Raw genomic sequence first — 20,917 nt, 5'->3', positions numbered from 1 at the left:
TACTCCGGGAGCTCCTAGTTTCTTTGGTATTCCACCCTTGAAAGTATAACTAGCAAGCATGGTGGAAATTTCAGCTTCTGGTATCTTTCTTTGATTAGTAACTACTTCCTTCATATATTTAGCATAAGGATTCATTTTAAGCATATCAGTCAAACACATATGCAACAAGATAGGTCTAATCATTTCAGCAAAGCGCTCAAAATCCTCATCATCCTTTTTCTTGGATGGTTTAGGAGGAAAAGGCATGGGTTACTGAACCCATGGTTCTCTTTCTTTACCGTGCTTCCTAGCAACAAAGTCTCTCTCATCATAACGTTGATTCTTTGATTATCAAGATCAACATCAGGTTCAATTTCTACATCATTATCATTACTAGGTTGAGCATCAACATGAACATCACCATTAACATTATCACTAGGTTCATGTTCATTACCAGGTTGTGTTTCAGCATCAGAAATAGAAATATCATTGGGATTGTCAGGTGTGTCTACAACAGGTTCACTAGAAGCATGCAAAGTCCTATCATTTTTCTTTTTCTTCCTCTTAGAAGGACTAGGTGCATAAACGTTATTTCTCAGAGAGTCCTGGTCAATTCTCTTAGGGTGACCCTCTGGATACAAATGTTCCTGAGTCACTTTGCCTCCTCTAGTTGCAACTCTAACAGCAAAGTCATTATTTTTACTATTCAATTCATTGAGCAAATCATTCCGAGCTTTAAGTACTTGTTCTACTTGAGTGGTAATCATAGAAGCATGTTTACTAATAAGTTTAAGTTCACCTTTAACATTAGCCATACAATCACTCAAGTGTTCAATCATGTAAGCATTATGTTTCAATTGTCTACCAACATAAGCATTAAAATCTTCTTGCTTAACCATAAAGTTACCAAATTCATCCGAACATTGGCTAGCAAACTTAGTACTCCCTCCTTCCATCTATATAGGGCCTAATGCGTTTTTAAGACCTCCTTTGACTATTGACAAGATTAATAGTACATGACATGCACAATGTGAAAATTATATCATCGAAAGCTCCTTTCACACACAAATTTAATGGTGTGCTTTGTGTAAGTTGCATGTCATATATTATTGCTCTACTATTTGGTCAAAGTTAGCCTCAAAAAACGCATTAGGCCCTATATAGATGGAAGGAGGGAGTAGGAGGGATTTCAGCTTTATCATATCTATAGAGAGAATTTACCTTTACTACCTATGTCGGGTTATCGAGACCGTGTGTTTCTGCAATAGGTGATGAATTAAGACCATGTATTTCTTCAACATGAGGTAAATTCTTAACATCTTCAGCTTTAATACCTTTTTATTTCATAGATTTCTTTGCCTCTTGCATATCTTTAGGACTGAGAAATAGAATACCCCTTTTCTTCGGAGTTGGCTTAGGAGTTGGTTCAGGAAGTGTCCAATTATTTTCATTAGTCAACATATTATTCAATAGAATTTCAGCTTGATCAATAGTTCTTTCCCTAAAAACACAACCAGCACAACTATCCAGGTAATCTCTGGAAGTATTGGTTAGTCCATTATAAAAGATATCAAGTATTTCATTTTTCTTGAGAGGATGATCAGGCAAAGCATTAAGTAATTGGAGAAGCCTCCCAAAGCTTGTGGGAGACTCTCTTCTTCAATTTGCACAAAATTATATATTTCCCTTAAAGCAGTTTGTTTCTTATGAGCGGGGAAATACTTAGCAGAGAAGTAATAAATCATACCCTGGGGACTACGCACACAACCAGGATCAAGAGAATTAAACCATATCTTAGCATCAGCCTTTAATGAGAATGGAAATAATTTAAGGATATAATACTAGCAAGTTTTCTCATCATTAGTGAACAGGTTAGCTATATCATTTAATTTAGTAAGATGTCCCACAACAGTTTTAGATTCATAGCCATAGAAAGGATCGGATTAAACCAAAGTAATTAACTCAGGATCAACAGAAAAATCATAATCCTTATCAGTAATAAAGATAGGTGAAGTAGCATAAGCAGGATCATATTTCATTCTAGCATTCAAAGACTTTTCTTTAAGCTTGGCTAATAATTTCTTAAGATCACTTCTATCATTGCAAGCAAGAGAGTCTCTAGCAATTTCTTCATCCATAACATAACCCTCAGGCACAACAGGCAATTCATATCTAGGGGAGAATCTTCATCATCACTTTCATCAATATTATCAGTTTCAATAATTTCATTCTCTCTAGCCCTAGCAAGTTGTTCATCAAGAAATTCACCAAGTGGCACAGTATTATCAAGCATAGAAGTAGTTTCATCATAACGGGATGGCCAGGAGAGCTGTGGCCTATTCCAATAATAATAACGTCATCACCTTGGCCTTCAGGATTTTTGGTGGATGATGATGGAATTTCAGTGTCTTTCATCGGACTGGCCCGGTTTGGTTCTACCGGTTCAGTATCGGGTGCGACAGGCTCAGCATCTATTGGTTCGTCGGTATGTTGGCCTTCAAGGGGCGGATCATCAAAAGTAGTTTCAGGATGGGGGCCTTCCGGTTCACCAGTCTGTTCCGGTTCACCTCTTGGTTCTTCTTCTTCGGCGACAGGGTCTTCTGGCGGATTGGTGACCCGAGCTTTCTTGCTGGGTCTGGCTTTGGCCCTGCAAACAGAATAAAAAAGGATTAACATCCTATTCAAAGGATGTAGGGCGCATTGAAAGGAAAGCTTTTACAACTCACCCGGCCACAGTTTTCAAAGGGGGGAGTTGAGTTGCTGTCGATTCACCAGAAGAGGAAGGAGGTGTCACCTGATAATTTGAATCGGACAGATTAAGAGGCTGTCTGAAATAACCTGCCTTGGGGTAAGAATGGTCAGAAGTAGGAGGAGACCTCAGACCGGCGCTTCCGAACCGGAGTGTCAGGTAAACCGGTTGAAGTGACCTGTTGGCCACTGTGTCGGGTTGTCCGGCGAGCTTCATGCTGTTGAGTCTTCAAAATAAATGTTGGATCCAAGTGAGCAAAAGGATGAGAAAAGCTTACTTTTCGGATTGCTTGGCGAGTTTTTTATGTTGGCATAGAGTCTGAACCGGAGGAAAGGGTAATTACCTCTACGTCATCAGCTTGCTAGCTTCTGCATCCTCCTGAGGAAGATCATTGTTAACAAGATGCATAAAAAGAGAGCCAAGTGAGTCAAGTTCTACCTCAACTTCTGGATCATCAGTATCATCATCAAGCTCCATATTAATCCGGTCAGCCGTTTTCCGCTTTGACATCCGTTTACGCCTTTGGTCTTTGGGCGGGATGGCTTGACCGCTTTGTCTCTAGTTGGCTTTGCCGCTTTCTCTATGTATTTCCGTTTCTAGAAGGGGTCATCACCCTATATATATATAAAGAAGAAGGGTTACAGATTGTATAAGTTAAAGATATTAGAGATGAAGAGGAAGTGTAATGCTTACAGCAGGCGGTTTGTTCTTGGCATAGAAGGGACTCAGATCGGTTTGACTACAGACCAGTTCCGATTCATTCAGAATCTTCTTTACACCTTCAGTAACTTCTTCTTCAGATAATTGGATGTTGCAATGGCGTTGGGGGTCGTCAACCTCACCGGTATATTTGCACATTAAACCGGGATGCCGGCTTAGCGGCAAGATACTCCAGGATATCCAACAGCGCACAAAATCCACACCGGTTAAACCGTTTGCCATAAAGGCCCGGAGCTTGGCGAGTTGAGGAGCGTATTTTGCCCTTTCTGAAGAGCTCAGGCGTTGTGGCATTGGGTGAGTATTGGATAGTCTGTGGTCACGAAAGCCGGGAAGGGGATTTTCATCCTCAGGCGAAGTATCTCTGCAATAAAACCATGTTTGGTTCCATTCCTTTGGGTGACTATGATGTTTGGCATGAGGAAATTCCACTTCTTTCCGCTTCTGAATCGAGACACCACCAAGTTCTGTGTTTGGGCCACTTACAAACTCTGTGTGCTGGTTTAAGTGAAAGAAATCCCGCAACAGTTCTGCAGTTGGTTCTTCTTGTAAATATATCTCATAGAAGACCTGGAAGTTGCATAAGTTGGAAACTGAGTTGGGATCAATATCTTGTGGATGCAGTTGGAAATTGGCAAGCACATCTCGATAAAACTTTGACCCTGGCGGTTTGAAACCACGGCCTATATGGTCAACAAAGACCACCACCTCGCCCTGCCTTGGGGTTGGAGGATTTTCTGTTCCTGGTACTCGCCATTTGATCTCAGTTTTCTTAGGCAGAGAGCCGATGCCAACCATCTCATTCAACTAAGCCTCAGTAACCCGGGAACGAGCCCAGTTGCAGGCAGTGAATTGTTTGGCCATTGCAAAGCAAACAAACTGAAAATGAAAGGCCGGTTTATAAATTACGCATGATTATATACAAGAGACAAGGGAGTAAGAAACATACTGATATGTGAAATGGTACAAACCGGAGACTAATGCAATAAGAGAAAAAAGGGTATACTAGCACAAGATTGCTCAGACACTGTTAAAACTGGAGCATAATTATGAAGGTAAAATGCTCCTCCGATTTATCAGAGGGCTAATGGCATAGACTGTTTATACAAGGTCAAACCGCCTATATTGATGCGAGGAGAAACGGATCTCACAGGAACATAGAAACAGATCTCATAGTGACATATAAAACTTTCGGATCTAAGATAAGACAGAAAAGCAAAAATAATTGGATCTTGAAGGGGTGCAGAACTGAAGCAATTTATGACAGACTAGATCAGTTCTTTGCGCATAAGGATTTGTGATGACCATGGTAGGTTAGCTACGGCAAGAGATACGTCAAGCATGAAGTGTTCATCTACATACTAAAGGAAGAACAGGGAAGAACAGCACTGATGAACTTTGGAAGAACTGCGAAGAACGTCGAAACCCTAGAACAGATCTGCGGCAAAAAAAGCAGAGAACTTATCGGAGCTGGTGAGGAAGCGGAAAGGCGTCGCAGTATTCTGGTGCGTTCAGGGTGATGCAGAGGCCAGGGTCGGAGCAGAGGCGACGGTCCATGGTGGCGGCAGAGCTCCAGAGGCTGAGCGGCGCAAGGAAGACGACGCGAAGAGGCACGGGGGGAAAAGGTGAAAATGACCCCTCGACCCTGTTTATAAAGTGAAGCAATAAAACGGCAAGCACGGGAATCGAGGAGCCCAAAAAATGGATAAGTTAATAAAGGTGTCGGCTTGATGACAGAATATGTATTAAATGAAGGTAATCTCCGACATCAACGGAAGGAAGACATCAGGGCGGTTTATCATAATTTTGAAATATGACATCATGGCGGTTTACAAGATCAAAGTGAAGATAGGAGAGAAGATTTTTTCTAAGTATGGAAGATTGACATGAACAAGATCAAACCAATCTAGGGCCTAATGTTGGGGATATTACTACTGGAGGTAAACCGGCCTTATGTAGCCGGATTGACTCTTTGAAGATTAGAAGCCCATGAAGATGTGAGGATAATGGCGCTTTAAGGAAGGCCCAAGGCCCAAAGGCGGGTTATAGCCTATAAATGTAAACCGACCTAGTCAAATAACTTGTATGATAAGATAGGGAGAGTAGAGACCGAACCAGACACGTTGATGATCCGGCTTCGGGGCTCTGTAGTCCGGCGGGCGTCAACCTATGTATATAAAGGGACGACCCGGCCGCGGATTAGGGATAGACAACAACAACTCGAGAGCCAGACAAAGTGGATTCGCTCCCTAGCCTTCGAAACCCTAGCAATACTAATCACAACTAGACGTAGGATTTTACCTTCCTCAAAGGGGCCGAACTAGTATAAAATTCCCCGTGTCCCTTGTCCGGTTTAACCCCTTAAGCTAACCCGTAGCGATGGCTCCATGACTAAGTCCTTTCATGAGGACATCTGCCGTGACAAACCCACGACAGTTGGCGCCCACCATGGGGCTATCGCACGATGGTTTTGAGTTCTTGAAGGGCAGCTTCGATGGACTTAAGGGATACGCTGTGGGCCGGATGACAAAGAGTTGCCGCGACAAGCTCTACATCGACAACGCAGGATGGGGTCCCAAGGCCGATTCAATCGAATACGGGTACCGGGTCCCCTTTGGTGGGATTCACGTCTTCATCAGCAAGATCGGCGAACCGGCCCCCTAGCCGGACATCTACACCGACATCATCGAAACGGCTTGGTGTGCAAGTTCTTCACCGGTTCAGCCCGAGGCAAGGCATGTTTTCGTAGGTGTCATCCATGGATCGAGGTACGAGGATGGACCGGTGTCCGATGGAGAAACCGTAGTCCGTTCTGATAACGAGTCTTCTGGGGAGACCGAATCACTTTACCAGTTGCAGGACGGCCGGATTGAAGGAGGATCCGAGGGCAACTGTATTCTGGATTCCCCCGGTCTACCAAACCGGGCCGCCATCTTCATGGCCAGCACACAATCGGCGCCTCATTCATCTACCGCCGCAGCAATGCTCTCCGGTTCAATGACGGCCACATCAGCAGGGGCAGGAAGCTCGGTGCCGCCTTCGGCCCAAGTCTTGTCTGATTTGTTCGATGCTTTGGCAGCATTGATGTCCGTGGAGGTGGATGCAGCAGCCAGGGATCAGCACAATGTGGAGATTGCAAAGGTGAAAGATCAGATAGCCCAGGCTAAAGTGGACCTGGAAACAGAGAATGCTAGGATGGCTACAGAGCGGGCTGAATTGGAAGCACAGGCCTACCGGATTAGACTGGATCAGAATGCTTCAGAGGAAGTCCTGAGAAGAAGGTATCGATCATGTCTCCCGTCGGTTTATGAGCCGCAGAATCTTTTCAACACACCAGGTGCAGGAGCTGGTAACCAACCCACGCTAAACTGGGCGGGGGCGCCGGGAACAGGAGCGCCGGTTTAGCCACGCACGACGGACCCGCCTCGCCAGAACAACGTTGTGCCATCGATGCCGCCCGGGCATTATTCCAACCCGTTGGACAACATTGTGGCCGCCGCTTCACGTCGTGAGAGGATCCATTCCACTCCCCGTCCAAGCCGAAGTTATAGCAGACACGTGGAGGATGACCCGACCGTGTCCAATGGCGCACGTCGCCGAAATTCACCACGAGGGAACAACCCGGCTGGGGGAGGCGCTAATGCGCAAGATGTTGTGGACCATGGCCGCGCACGTCGGGAGGCCGAGTTGATGGCTCGACAAGGAGCACGAAAGCATACTCCGGTTCACCCCACGGCCTCCGTGGAGCCAGGGGTGATGTTCAGTTCCTTAGGGGTGCCGTGTTTAACTCCCGCTTTGCGTAATGTGAGACTGCCCAAGGATTTCAAGGGACCTCGTAAGGTACCAAATTACACTGCCGATTTGCAACCAGAGGCGTGAGTGGAGAGCTATGAGATGGCAATGGAGATTTTAGATGTGGATGAGGTAGTGTGTGCTAAATATTTCACCATGATGTTGGAAGGAACAGCTCGCACTTGGTTGAAGAGCTTGCCGACCAACTCTGTTGGATCATGGGCCGAATTGAAGCACCGGTTTATCCAGAACTTCAAGGATACGTGTAAGCAGCCAATGTCAATCATAGATCTGGCCGCTTGTGTCCAAGAGGAAGGGGAGTCCACGACCCATTGGGTCAAACAGGTCTCGGCGATTTTGCATTCATCAGATCGTATCAATGCAGACACTACAGTGTTAACATTAGAGGGCAATTGCCGTTTCAAACCGTTAAAACAAAAGTTGGGAAGGCTCAAACGTCACTGCAATGACATGTCAACACTCATGGCCGCTTTGGTTAAATATGCCAATTCAGGTAATACCAAGGATCCGGATTCAGAGGAGGACAAACCGGAGAAAGGTAAGAAGAACGGCAATGCCAAAGGTCAACAACATAATCCGGCAGGTCATGGAAACGGTGGTAAGCGCAAGGTCGACAGTAGCTTGGACTTTGTTGCAAATACCTATGCGCAGGAGAATGGCCAGCGCAGTAAAGGCAAGCAGCCCCAGAGGGGTGGAGGTTCAGGCAACAATTTGGAGCGCTTATTAAATCAACCCTGTCCAAAGCATGGATTGAAGGAGAAGCCGACATCACATCTTTGGAAAGACGGTTATATCATGCGGGATTTCAAGAATTCCAATATGTTCCAATATGACAATGGCCCGCCCGGCGGTTCATGAGGAGGTTTCCACGGGCTGGGTTACGGAGGTGGTGGTTCCGGATCAGGGTTTCCAGGCAACCAAAACGGACACATCAATCAAGGGCACCAAGGCAACTAGGGAGGTTACAACCATCAGGGGAGTCAGCAGCAGCAGCAGCAGTCGGGTTATCAGAGCAATCCCAAGCAGCTGAACAGCGGGCAATATCATGTCTTCACTACTAGTTCGTGCAAATATGATCAGAAGCTTCACAAAAGGGCAGTAAATTCTGTTGAGCTGGCAGTACCTCAGTATTTACGCTGGTCTGAGCAACCTATCTTGTGGAGTAGAGATGATCACCCCCCCCCCCGGGTTGATAATCCAGGTCACTTGGCCCTGGTGGTAGCCCCTCAAGTTGGGGGATACAAGTTCACTAAAGTGCTCATGGATGGGGTAAGTAGTATTAATATTTTGTATTATGATACATTCCGCCGTATGGGGTTGACAGATAAGGATCTTAAACCGTCAAATACGGTCTTTCATGGTGTGGTGCCTGGTAAGTCTGCATATCCTGTTGGCAAGATAGCTTTGGAGGTAGCTTTTGGAGATGACTACAATTCAAGGTCAGAAACATTGGCGTTTGAGGTGGTAAAGATCAAAAGTCCGTACCACGCCTTGTTTGGGTGGCCGGTTTATGCTAAGTTTATGGCAAGGCCATGTTATGTTTATCTACAGCTTAAAATGTCAGGTCATAAAGGGACTATCACAGTACATGGAAGTAGAAAGATTGCTTTGGAGTGTGAAGAAGGCGAGGCGGCTTATGCTGAGTCAGTTTGTGCCACGGAGGAGTTAAAATTCTATAAGGAGCAAGTTGATCCGGCAGACATGACCTATTTAAAAAAGCCAACTACGGAGCATGATCCAGCGTTTAAGTTCAAATCGGCTACAGACACTAAGATGCTTGACTTTGTTCCTGGCGATTCATCCAAACAGTTCAGCATCAGCGCTAACCTGGATCCCAAATAGGAAAGCGCGCTCATCGAGTTCATCCGTGAGAATCAGGGCATCTTCGCATGGAAACCTTCTGACATGCCAGGTGTACCGAGGGAACTCGCTGAGCACACACTCAACATTGATCCTAAGTTCAAACCGGTCCGGCAGTTCCTCCACCGTTTCAACGAGGAGAGACGCAAGGCTATAGGTGAAGAGGTAGCCCGTCTATTGGCTGCTGGGTTTATTGTCGAAGTTTTTCATCCAGAGTGGTTAGCCAATCCGGTGCTGGTTCTTAAGAAAAACGGCACTTGGCGCATGTGTGTGGACTACACAGATTTAAACAAGGCTTGCCCTGTAGACCCCTTTGCTCTCCCTCGCATTGATCAGATAATTGATGCTACGGCGGGTTGTGACCGTTTGTGTTTTCTGGATGCTTACTCTAGTTATCATCAGATCAAAATGGCGGTTAAGCACCAGGAGAAGACATCCTTCATAACTCCCTTTGGAGCCTTCTGCTATGTTTCCATGCCCTTTGGACTCAAGAGTGCCCAGGCGACTTACCAGCGATGTGTTCAGAATTGCCTTCATAAGCAAATTGGGCGCAATGTTCATGTGTATGTGGATGATATTGTGGTCAAATCCAGAAAGGAAGGGACATTGATAGATGATCTACGGGAAACCTTTGACAGTCTCCAGGTTTACAAGATGATGCTCAATCCGGAGAAGTTTGTTTTTGGTGTCCCGGCAGGCAAGCTCTTAGGCTTTCTAGTTTCAAAGAGAGGCATTGAGGCTAATCCGGAAAAGATTGCAGCAATTACATCCTTGGCTAAACCAGCGTGTATTAACGATGTTCAACATCTGGCCGGCCGGATTACAGCCTTGAGCCGGTTTATCAGCCGCCTTGGAGAGAAGGCCATCCCCTTATATCAGATGCTCAAGAAAACATATAACTTTGTCTGGAGTGGGGCAGCTGATAAGGCGTTCGAGGATCTGAAGAGGCAGCTAGCTGAACCGCCCGTGCTTGCAGCGCCGATCGATAAAGAGCCATTATTATTATATGTGGCTGCTAATGCCCGGGCTGTTAGCGTAGCCATTGTGGTAGAGCGCAAGGAGCCTGGCAAGGAGTATCCGGTTCGACGGCCGGTTTATTATATCAATGAGGTGCTCATTGAGTCAAAACAGAGGTATCCACATTGGCAGAAACTGGTGTATGGGGTGTTTATGGCAAGCCGGAAGCTTAAATACTATTTTCAGGGCCATCCCATCACAGTGGTCAGTTCAGCTCCTCTGGGCGACATCATTCAAAACAGAGAGGCAACTGGCCGGGTTGCCAAGTGGGCCATTGAGCTTGGACCTCATGGGCTCAAATATATACCCCGCACGGCGATCAAGTCCCAAGCACTCATGGATTTCATCAACGATTGGACGGAGTTACAGGCACCTGGAGAGAAACCAGATAATACATATTGGACTATTCATTTTGACGGGTCCAGACAGTTGGAGGGCTCGGGGCTGGAGTCGTATTAACTTCCCCACAAGGTGACAAGTTTTGTTATGTCCTCTGTTTAATGTTCCCTTGTACTAACAATGCACCTGAATCTGAGGCTTTACTCCACGGTCTTCGGATGGCTAAAGAGATGAATTTGAGCCGGGTTAAGTGCTTCGGCGATTCAGATCTAGTGGCTCAGCAGGTGTCTGGCACTTGGGATTCTAAGGACCCACTCATGGCTGCATATCGGCGAGAGGTGGACGCAGTGGTTGGTCACTTTAAAGGTTATCAGGTGGACCATATAGACTGGCGGAAGAATGAAGCGGCGGACGCTTTAAGTCATCTTGGTTCCCAACGTAAACCGGTTCTGCCCAATGTCTTTCTTGATGTGTTGCACAATCTGTCAGTCAAAATACCAACCGAAGAAGATTTGGCTATTCCTGATCTGGAGGCTCAGTTGGTGGCAGCTCTGCATGCCATACCGGATTGGACGATCCCATATCTGGATTACATGAACCGGGGCGAGTTACCAGATGAGGAAACGTTGGCTCGACAGATAATCCGGCGTTCCAAGACCATGACCATACTCAACGGGGAGTTACATCGTTACAGTGTTTCAGGAGCAATTTAGCACTGCTTTTCTCCTCAAGAAGGTCATGAGATTTTGCGAGAAATCCATGAAGGGGATTGCGGTCACCATGCCGGTTCAAAGTCATTGGTTTCCAAAGCTTTTCGCCACGGTTTTTATTGGTTGACGGCTCATGCTGATGCGGAGGATTTAGTCAAGAGATGTGATGGATGTCAAAAATTTGCCCGCCGTGCGCATGTTCCGGCTCAAGAGTTGCGGATGATTCCAATTACGTGGCCATTTGCAACTTGGGGGCTTGATATGGTTGGACCCTTCAAGCGCTCTAAGGACAAGAAGACCCACCTGTTAGTAGCAGTTGATAAATTCACTAAATGGGTGGAGGCGGAGCCAGTCAGCAAGTGTGATGTAGCCACGGCGGTTCAATTCATCAAAAAGGTGATATTCCAGTTTGGCTTTCCACACAACATTATAACAGATAATGGTACTAATCTATCAAAAGGGAAGATGGAAGAATTCTGTCAACGTGAGCACATCCGGCTTGATCTAGCATCAGTGGCTCACCCCCAATCTAATGGTCAAGCGGAAAGGGCAAATCAAGAAATTCTACGGGGTATCAAACCAAGGCTTATGGTTCCCTTAAAGCGGACGCCGGTTGCTGGGTTGAGGAGCTACCTTCTGTGTTATGGAGCATCGACACCACACCCAATAGGTCTACGGGTTACACACCTTTCTTCATGGTTTATGGAGCGGAGGCAGTTCTTCCTAGTGACATCCGTCACGATTCGCCCCGTGTGGCAGCTTATGTTGAAACTTATAATGAGAAGGCACGTCAGGATTCTCTGGACCTGTTGGATGAAGAGCGTGACCTTGTAGCAGCACGTTCGGCGATTTATCAACAAGATCTTCGACGGTATCACAGCCGCCGGGTTAAAACTAGAACCTTTCAAGAAGGTGATTTGGTGCTTCGGCTCATCTAGGATCAGACTGATATGCACAAGTTATCCCCCCCTTGGGAAGGACCCTTTGTGGTCAGCAAAAATCTGCACAACGGATCTTACTACCTCATTTATGTTCGAGAGCATGAAGACTCACGTCAATTGGAGGAGGAGACAAAGCGGCCATGGAACATAGCTCTCCTTCGGCCTTACTATACTTGAAGCCATAGGCTCTTCATCTGTATATATTTATGACAGTGTATATATCATATAATAAACCGGAGCCTCCGTTACAAGCGGGGTATCTGTTCTTTCTTATATCATGTGTGTGCTTTTACAAGTTAACTGACAAAGCGGAGTCTTTGTTAAACCGGCTTTAGCAGCTGCATAGAGATAAAGAAAATCACTAGGGGCTTGGTCAGGTTTGAACCACAGCTACACCTCTTGATAGGCATTTCAGCCACAAAAGGAAAAAATTGTGGAGCCAAAGAGAGTGTTGTACACAGTACAGACTCAAACATAGGCGCACACTGAGCATCGCTCACAAAGTTACTTGGGGGCTCTTTTTTGCAAATCAACAAAGAGTTTGAAAGGACCCTCGTAATTGGCTATCAAGCCACAGCTTGGAAGCCTGGTGTATTCACCTAAAAACCCGGGTTAGCCTGCCTTCATCAAGTAAGCCACTCCTATCCAGGTAATCCTAGTATGACCCATCGAACATTTGACAAGTCAATCTTTTACAGACCCTGAACTTGTCACAGTTAAAACGATGATTGGTTAATTGGAGGCCCATCTTAAAAGGCTTTGTTAAATGGTTTAACTCAGAGGCCTGGTAGCCCATGAAAAGCCTCGATTTGGAGCCTGGCAGCTCATAAAAAGCCTCGCATATTTTCCTATTTGAATTTTGCTTATTGAAAATCATAAGTATTTTTTGATAAACTAGCGTCCTTGACCCGGTTTGCTTTTCAACTACCAGTTGTTGGCACATGATCAATTATAAACCGGTGTTCATTGACCCGGTTTGGTTTGACTAAATCACCAGTGTTATAAAGAAAATCCGGTAGTTATACCGGTCTGGTTTAATATATAGACCAGCATTATGAAGATGAAATTATCAAACGTCCCGGATTGGTGTTAACACCTTTGCTGTATACACGTTTGGTCAATCAATGAGGTATGTTATGTACATTAGTTTTTGTCCAAACACTTGATTATTCATCTAAAGTACTATACACTTCTTGGATATTATGACATGTCTAGCGGTAAACCGCTAGACATTTTTAAGTTTTTTGTACCCAGGAAGGCAATTCATCATGGGTTATGCATAAAATATATCCCGAAGGGTGGCACAGATTGTCACAAAGCGTTACGAAACATGCTCGATGGCATGGCAGATAAACAGAGTTTCAGCTATCCTATTACATGAAGCTTCAAAGCGGCTCAAACAGTGCCATTGTTTTTCACAGTAGCCATATAAACCGGCGACCGGATCAGGACTCTTCATCACGACAGTTTGACAGTTGCGGATCAGTTGATGTAGGCACTTCTTCATCCCTCCCCAGATGCTAGAAATCAATCGTTGACCAATTGATTCCGGTTAAAGCTTGGAACACTGCTTCCTCATGGATAAGATTAAAAGGGTTAATATCAGGGGCGTAAGTGTGCTTACGAATCGGAGGCACAAGTTCTTCGACTTCATGGATGTCGGCCGGCTGTCTTTTCCCTTCTGCATCATAAAACAGTTGAAAATGGGACAAATCGGTATCCTCAGCCAACTTGCTGGCCGCTGGCCGCATCTGTTTGGTCAGCCGCCGAAGATCATCATTGTCGAAGTTTGAACCATCTTCTTTAACGCCTGGATATCCTTTAATGATATCCTCCGCTTCAAGGTCTGGAATCCAGGCCTTGGCTCGAATAAGGGCGGTTAAAGCTCCTGGTCTGGCAGCGGCTCTCTTCAACTCGGCAATACGGGCTGGTAACATGCCCAGCTTCTCAAGGGTCTCCTTAATCAAAGTTGGGGCCGGATTGTTATAAGCCGCCATACTAATGGCCCACTAAGACCTAGAGTATAGCTGCTCAACCAATGTATATGCCGCTTTGAGCTTCATCCGCATATCTGCACCAAGATGAGTGATCGAAGTGCCTGCCAAAGATTTTATCAACATTTTGGTCAGTTTTAAGATTCATTGACTGGCGCAACATACATAAGCAGACACTTACCAAAGATAGCAGAGGTCATAGCATTGATTTGGCGCTTCAAACCGGCTAGTTCTTCGACCACTGGTTTCAGGGCTGCCTCGGCGTCTACAGCTCTCTTGGTTAAACTGGCTTTTTCGGTTTCCCATTCAGCACGATCTTGGTTGAAGGATTCTTTCAGCTTTTCCATTCCGGCCAGGGCCTGGGTCAGCTCCTCTTTGGCTTTTGCAGCTTCGGCTTGTTGAGATTTCACATTTTCTTCGAAGTCAGAATTTCGGGCATCTTTGCTTCTCAGTTCAGCCTGCAAAATTGAAGGTATATTCAACAAACAACATATTTATGCACTAAGTATAAAGCATATAACAAGTTATACACTTCATACTTGGGGGCTAATGCCTATTTGCTCTCAAATACTACACTCTATACAAGTCTCCAGAACAATGCAAGCATTATCCTTGACACTTGGGGGCTAATGTGCGTCTGTTCTAAAACGGCTGTGTGGATTAAAAACCGGATTAACTTGCCAAGTTAAACCGGCATTTGGGGGATATGCTGCAGAAAGTTATCTAATTTTTTCAAGATGAGTCTTATCTATTATTGGCGACACGCCATTGCAAGGATCAATGATGGGATGCTTGAAGTGTTACAAAGACCCGGTTTGTGATTAACAATCATAAAACGGCCCTTGGGGGCTACTTCGGATAGTGTTTCAGCTATAAATCAATATACAAAGGGAGAAGAATTTACCTCATATCGCTCTTTCATCAAGTTCACCAAACCGGCTTCATAATCCCGGTTTGAGTGCAGACGGTTCAAGAAGCCGGAATGAAGCTCATCAGCGTTAAGATGAGCATAGTTTGATAAGTCACTGCTCCATTTACCTTTATCCCTAGCAATTTGCTCTTCTTTGGCACTATGCTAAACTAAAATAACGGGATGGCCAGGAGAGCTATGGCCTATTCCAGTAATAATAACGTCATCACCTTGGCCTTCAGGATTTTTGGTGGACGATGATGGAATTTCAGTGTCTTTCATCGGACTGGCCCGGTTTGGTTCTGCCGATTCAGTATCGGGTGCGACAGGCTCAGCATCTGTTGGTTCGTCGGTATGTTGGCCTTCAAGGGGCGGATCATCAAAAGTAGTTTCAGGATGGGGGCCTTCCGGTTCACCGGTCTGTTCCGGTTCACCTCTTGGTTCTTCTTCTTCGGCGACAGGGTCTTCTGGCGGATTGGTGACCCGAGCTTTCTTGCTGGGTCTGGCTTTGGCCCTGCAAATAGAATAAAAAAGGATTAACATCCTATTCAAAGGATGTAGGGCGCATTGAAAGGAAAGCTTTTACAACTCACCCGGCCACAGTTTTCAAAGGGGGGAGTTGAGTTGCTGTCGATTCACCAGAAGAGGAAGGAGGTGTCACCTGATAATTTGAATCGGACAGATTAAGAGGCTGTCTGAAATAACCTGCCTTGGGGTAAGAATGGTCAGAAGTAGGAGAGACCTCAGACCGGCGCTTCCGAACCGGAGTGTCAGGTAAACCGGTTGAAGTGACCTGTTGGCCACTGTGTCGGGTTGTCCGGCAAGCTTCATGCAGTTGAGTCTTCAAAATAAATGTTGGATCCAAGTGAGCAAGAGGATGAGAAAAGCTTACTTTTTGGATTGCTTGGCGAGTTTTTTGTGTTGGCATAGAGTCTGAACCGGAGGAAAGGGTAATTACCTCTACGTCATCAGCTTGACTAGCTTCTACATCCTCCTGAGGAAGATCATTGTTAACAAGACGCATAAAAAGAGAGCCAAGTGAGTCAAGTTCTACCTCAACTTCTGGATCATCAGTATCATCATCAAGCTCCATATTAATCCGGTCAGCCGTTTTCCGCTTTGACGTCCGTTTACGCCTTTGGTCTTTGGGCGGGATGGCTTGACCGCTTTGTCTCTAGTTGGCTTTGCCGCTTTCTCTATGGATTTCCGTTTCCAGAAGGGGTCATCACCCTATATATATATAAAGAAGAAGGGTTACAGATTGTATAAGTTAAAGATATTAGAGATGAAGAGGAAGTGTAATGCTTACAGCAGGCAGTTTGTTCTTGGCATAGAAGGGACTCAGATCGGTTTGACTACAGACCAGTTCCGATTCATTCAGAATCTTCTTTACACCTTTAGTAACTTCTTCTTCAGATAATTGGATGTTGCAATGGCGTTGGGGGTCGTCAACCTCACCAGTATATTTGCACATTAAACCGGGATGCTGGCTTAGCGGCAAGATACTCCAGGATATCCAACAGTGCACAAAATCCACACCTGTTAAACCGTTTGCCATAAAGGCCCAGAGCTTGGCGAGTTGAGGAGCGTATTTTGCCCTTTCTGAAGAGCTCAGGCGTTGTGGCATTGGGTGAGTATTGGATAGTCTGTGGTCACGAAAGCCGGGAAGGGGATTTTCATCCTCAGGCGAAGTATCTCTGCAATAAAACCATGTTTGGTTCCATTCCTTTGGGTGACTATGATGTTTGGCATGAGGAAATTCCACTTCTTTCTGCTTCTGAATCGAGACACCACCAAGTTCTGTGTTTGGGCCACTTACAAACTCTGTGTGCCGGTTTAAGTGAAAGAAATCCCGGAACAGTTCTGCAGTTGGTTCTTCTTGTAAATATACCTCACAGAAGACCTGGAAGTTGCATAAGTTGGAAACTGAGTTGGGATCAATATCTTGTGGATGCAGTTGGAAACTGGCAAGCACATCTCGATAAAACTTTGACCCTGGCGGTTTAAAACCACGGCCTATATGGTCAACAAAGACCACCACCTCGCCCTGCCTTGGGGTTGGAGGATTTTCTGTTCCTGGTACTCGCCATTTGATCTCAGTTTTCTTAGGCAGAGAGCCGATGCCAACCATCTCATTCAACTAAGCCTCAGTAACCCGGGAACGAGCCCAGTTGCAGGCAGTGAATTGTTTGGCCATTGCAAAGCAAACAAACTGAAAATGAAAGGCCGGTTTATAAATTACGCATGATTATATACAAGAGACAAGGGAGTAAGAAACATACTGATATGTGAAATGGTACAAACAGGAGACTAATGAAATAAGAGAAAAAAGGGTATACTAGCATAGGATTGCTCAGACACTATTAAAACTGGAGCATAATTATGAAGGTAAAATGCTCCTCCGATTTATCAGAGGGCTAATGGCATAGACTGTTTATACAAGGTCAAACCGCCTATATTGGTGCGAGGAGAAACGGATCTCACAGGAACATAGAAACAGATCTCACAGTGACATATAAAACTTTCGGATCTAAGATAAGACAGAAAAGCAAAAATAATTGGATCTTGAAGGGGTGCAGAACTGAAGCAATTTATGACAGACTAGATCAGTTCTTTGCGCATAAGGATTTGTGATGACCATGGTAGGTTAGCTACGGCAAGAGATACGTCAAGCATGAAGTGTTCATCTACATACTAAAGGAAGAACAGGGAAGAACAGCACTGATGAACTTTGGAAGAACTGCGAAGAACGTCGAAACCCTAGAACAGATCTGCGGCAAAAAAAGCAGAGAACTTATCGGAGCTAGTGAGGAAGCGGAAAGGCGTCGCAGTATTCTGGTGCGTTCAGGGTGATGCAGCGGCCAGGGTCGGAGCAGAGGCGACGGTCCATGGTGGCGGCGGAGCTCCAGAGGCTGAGCGGCGCAAGGAAGACGACGCGAAGAGGCACGGGGGGGAAAAGGTGAAAATGACCCCTCGGCCCTGTTTATAAAGTGAAGCGATAAAATAGCAAGCACAGGAATCGAGGAGCCCAAAAAATGGATAAGTTAATAAAGGTGTCGGCTCGATGATAGAATATATATTAAATGAAGGTAATCTCCGACATCAACGGAAGGAAGACATCAGGGCGGTTTATCATAATTTTGAAATATGACATCATGGCGGTTTACAAGATCAAAGTGAAGATAGGAGAGAAGATTTTTTCTAAGTATGGAAGATTGACATCAACAAGTTCAAACCAATCTGGGGCCTAATGTTGGGGATATTACTACTGGAGGTAAACCGGCCTTATGTAGCCGGATTGACTCTTTGAAGATTAGAAGCCCATGAAGATGTGAGGATAATGGCGCTTTAAGGAAGGCCCAAGGCCCAAAGGCGGGTTATAGCCTATAAATGTAAACCGACCTAGTCAAATAACTTGTATGATAAGATAGGGAGAGTAGAGACCGAACCGGACACGTTGATGATCCGGCTCCGGGGCTCTGTAGTCCGACGGGCGTCAACCTATGTATATAAAGGGACGACCCGGCCGCGGATTAGGGATAGACAACAACAACTCGAGAGCCAGACAAAGTGGATTCGCTCCCTAGCCTTCGAAACCCTAGCAATACCAATCACAACTAGACGTAGGCTTTTACCTTCCTCGGTAGGCCCCTTGCCGGCCTCCTCGGCAGTGGCCTCGCCGGTCTCCCCGGCAGGCCCCTTGCCAGCCTCCTCAGCGGCGACATCATCGGCCTCAGCCGCGGCATCCCTGGCGACCTCCTCGATGACGGTGTCCACATCCTCCCGGTCCGCCGAGGAAGGATCTGGATACCGAGAAAGGGAATGAGGCGAAGTCAAGACGAAAATTCAAAAGAAGAAAGACGAGCGGGGACAGAAGGCAAACAACTCACCCGTGCCAAGCTGGGAAGAAGTGGCCCCCTCCCCACCAACATTAGGTGCCGAGACGGAGCCGCCGACGCCCGGGTTCGCCTCCTCTTCCCCCGTGCACATGGGCTCGGTGCTTGGCACCCTTGACGGGAATGCCCTTGGGGCAGCGTGGTTGATGGGGGCGGCATGTTGGGGGTGGCCCTCAGTGGCTCCTCCTACTGCCGTCCTCCTCCTGCAACCATGACAAGGTCAGCACCAAGAGATCGTGTCCCAGCACACGTCGATGGGGACCGAGTGATGAACGCACGCTGGGGGCTGCACCGGGGGCTACTGTCCGGGCAGCTCTCCACCACCAGCGGCGTACTCGAGGTGCCCGCCGGGGGCTGGCCGCCCGTCGAGGCCCTGGCCCTTTTCGTCACCCTCTGGGCTAGTGTCTCCATATCCCTGCGAACATGAAGACAAGTCAAGAAAAGCGACACGGTCTGAGGGGACGGAGATGACAAAAGACAAGATACTTACTCATCCTTTGCCCCCTCTTCTACTGCCTTCCTCTTCCTCCTCGGGCTAAGGGACCCGAGGTCGAAGATGACCTCCGTGTCGTCTTCTGCGGGAGGAGGGGAAGCGGGTGGAGTCCGAGGACGCTTGGACGAAGAAGAGGCAGTCGCTTTCTTCTACGCCACCGCAGCCGTCACCGCCTTCCTCGCTGCCGCGACCCTTGTCTGGCGCACGGATGCCTCCTAAGTTTGTTGCGGTTGCGGTGCCCTGCCGGGCCGGACAGGCTCACCAGAACTGGCCCGCCGTAGGACACGCCCTCTCCCCGTGGCCGGGGGGTAGACAGCCTCGACCTCCTCCCCAGACGACTCATTGACCTCATCTTCGATGAGAGGGGCCCCGGTGCCAGCGCTGCTGGCCTCCCCAGCGGATTCCGCCCACTGGGCGAGCTCCTTCTCCTTCGCGGCTGCCGCGGCCTCGTCCTCCACGCTGTCGGTGCTGCCGGCCTCCTTGGCGAGCTCCGCCTCCGCCGCCCTGGCGGCGATATAGTCCAGCTCCGCTTGGGTGGTGTCCTGAATGAGTAGCAGCTCTTCGCGGATGTACTTCTCCGACAAGGTGTTGAAGAACTTCTGCAACTGATCCGCCTCTGGCTCGACCCAATTTGGTTCAAGGCCGTGCGCATTACAGCCCGGCATCATGGCGATGATGTCGGTTTGGCGGGAGTTGTTGCTCAGCGGGACCACCCCTGCCGGCATCCCAAACAAGGGCCCCTTGGCGGCTTTGCCGGCTTCGCGGCCTTGCCGGTCCTCTCGGCCCTGCCGTCACGGTTCACGTCGAGCTAAAAGAGCCGCTGGCAGAAGTGGGTGTGCCCCATCATCGAGAAGTTGTGGTTCAGGCCGGGGCAAATCCGCATGATGTCAGCCGCATTCTTGAAAAGCCAGGCCGGCCTCCCCTTGTTGTGCAGTGGAGTGATTCTGCGGCGGATGAAATCCGCCCTGATCATCTCCAGGGTGAGCCCAGCAACGGTGAGGCGATGGGTCCTGGTAATGGCGACCGTGAGCTTCCCATCCTGGGTGTCGGCATCACCCAGTCGTCTCTGTGAACCGGCGGCGCCTGGCGAACCTGGCAAAATTCCTGTGGGTCCTCCTCCTCAATCCAGCACCACTGGCTCCGCCACTCCTCCCACCTCTCCTTCCAAGCACCCTCTGGATATGTTCCCTTCTCCTGGGTCCTTGGGATCCAGGCGACACAACCAGAGATGGCGCCTCCCTTCTGGACCTGAGGATAGAAGTAGTGGCGGAAAAGCGTCGTGTTGGGATGCACTCCGGTGAAGCCCTCGCAGAGATGGGCGAAAAGGGCCATGCACGCCATGGAATTTGGAGCGAAATCCAGAAGGTGGAAGCCATAGGTGTGCATGAGATCAGTGAAGAAATTGGAGAAAGGGGCAGAGGCCGCAGGAAAAGTAATCGACGAAGAATGGGTACCGATTCGGGCCGGCCTTGGCGAAATTAGCGGGGATGATGCATGTG

This window comes from Triticum dicoccoides, chromosome 3A (assembly GCF_002162155.2).
Source record: "Triticum dicoccoides isolate Atlit2015 ecotype Zavitan chromosome 3A, WEW_v2.0, whole genome shotgun sequence".
NCBI lineage: Eukaryota > Viridiplantae > Streptophyta > Magnoliopsida > Poales > Poaceae > Triticum > Triticum dicoccoides.
The sequence above is the reverse complement of the archived record's forward strand: the minus strand, read 5'-3'. Positions refer to the sequence as shown.